The sequence below is a fragment of the Schistocerca piceifrons genome, chromosome 6 (genome assembly GCF_021461385.2).
Source record: "Schistocerca piceifrons isolate TAMUIC-IGC-003096 chromosome 6, iqSchPice1.1, whole genome shotgun sequence".
Taxonomy (NCBI): domain Eukaryota; kingdom Metazoa; phylum Arthropoda; class Insecta; order Orthoptera; family Acrididae; genus Schistocerca; species Schistocerca piceifrons.
Window position 1 is genome coordinate 192,220,283 of NC_060143.1, and position 2,074 is coordinate 192,222,356.

Genomic DNA, 2,074 nt, shown 5'->3' on the forward strand with positions numbered 1-2,074 from the left:
TTCCTCTATTCACGGTGAGCAATGAGTCCTTCTTGTCATACCGTGAGGCAGGCACACCAGCGGTGTTCAGGACTTTCACGACCAATGACAGACGCTATCAAGACACACAAAACATCTGAAGCATCATATTAACAACCGAGGTCTTGTCCCCCAACGAAGCACGGTTATCCTTGAGAGATCTAAGAAATGGTATTGTAGGCATTATTACTTATCGCGGGTTTCAGGACAATTCAGTGGAGTGTTCATTCGTCCATAGACAATAGAATCTGCGAAGAGATTTCGTATCCAAATATAACGTTGTTCGCGGTAGACTGGCGTATCGGAAGAATCTTAAGAAAATTTAGCTCTTCCACGAAAGAAGTGACATATAAGACGCTTGTTCGCCGATTATTGAGTATTGTTCATCTACCTGGGATCCCTGTCAGGTAGGACTGATAGATTAGATAGAGAAGATCTAACGAAGAGCCGCACGTTTCATGACAAGATCGTTTAGCTGGCGAGTTAGCGGTATGGAGACGCTAAACAAACCCCACTGGTAGACTTTAGAAGAGAGTCGTTGTACATCACGTATTGACCACTGGAGAAACGATGAATACAATTAAGTTGTCCGCTGTTTGGAATATTAATTGGAACCCGGACAAGATGTTAGATGTTGGTGTTGCCCATCATACTCATCTATTAGGCGCGAATGTAGTGTTGTGGACATGTTGGGATTGTGGATCTCACGGGGAGCGTGCAAGGGATAAGTCCCTGAAAACGCACTATCCTCTGTGCCCACGATGGCTCAGATGGGTAGAGCGTCTGCCATGTAAGCAGGAGGTCCCGGGTTCGAGTCCCGGTCGGGGCACACATTTTAAGCATGTCCCCAATGAAGTGTATCAACGCCTGCTTGCAGCTAGGGTGTCTATTTAATTATCATTTAATAGTAAAATTTGCCGACAGTGATTTTCTGGCTGTAGAAAATAGCTATCACACCCGCTTGTTCAGAGAAGCTGTAGTAACACACAGAGGCGAGACTAGGTTCAGCAAGAATGAACAAATCGTCAAGATAAACGCATCCTGGATTTCTGAGTTGCAGCGTATGACCTTTGCAGATAGCAAGAGGAGTAGCGCACCGCAAATGACCGCAGAGAAGCACTAGGTCGTTGGCGAACCAGTTACATAATAACTGTGGTCGCGAGCTCGGCTCTTGTCCACCATCAGCAATGGAGGATGAAGCTACGACAATGTCAGCCACTTGTACTGGCGAAACGTCAGAAAATCATCAGACAAACGTCGGCCGAAAAGTCCGAGAAAGAAGCTAGAAGGCAGCTTGTCAACACGTGGTGATGAAAGCCTTAACAATTTTGAAGTGTGTATAGTTCATATTTTGACCCTGTACTCTAAAATTGTAACTCTAACACGATGCTCTTTTTGGATACACATAATAGAAAAACACACCACTTAACGAACAAATCTGTTTGTTAACTGTTATGTTTTTCTATGTTGACGCAATATAGAATTTGTAATTTGTAATGTGTGATATCAAACGTCGTACGACCGCTGCTGCCGATATTATTATTCTCATATTCTTAATTCCAACGATGCCTGTCGTATTCTGATATCTCTTTCCCACAAAGCGGCTCCGTTGGTGGCTTTACGTTATGCTCGTCAGCAGATGCCAAGATTTCTATTTAATACTGCATGACGAATAAAGATCAGATAATTTCCTTTATGATCTGGCAACAAACTGACAGTAAGAGGCGTAAAATAGTTTCCTATCTGCTTTTCTTACATCAGCAAGGGGAAGTGTCACCCCCTCAAAAAATAATGGATAAGACGATATTCGTGGTGCTAGAAACGGATCCAGCGCACGTAGCCTACCACACTTCTTCAGGGTACTAGATGTGACTGATCTCTCTATCCCAAAAACGACATGGTTCTTCGTTACAGGTTGACGACTCTGTGACATACTGAAATAGGAAATCCTCACAAATTATTGCATAACGTCCACTAGCGCTTAAGGATACAGGGTAATTTTCCGGCTCAATATTATGTAAAAATCAACACCTACCTCTTTCAGGCACTATATGTG

At 43.3% G+C, this 2,074-nt stretch overlaps 1 non-coding gene across 1 annotated transcript; it reads left to right on the plus strand.

The window, feature by feature from the left end:
* The first annotated feature begins 772 nt into the window (after positions 1-772).
* On the plus strand, positions 773-847 carry Trnat-ugu. Its single transcript has one exon. It is a non-coding gene; the product is annotated as a tRNA-Thr (tRNA).
* The last annotated feature ends 1,227 nt before the right edge of the window (positions 848-2,074 follow it).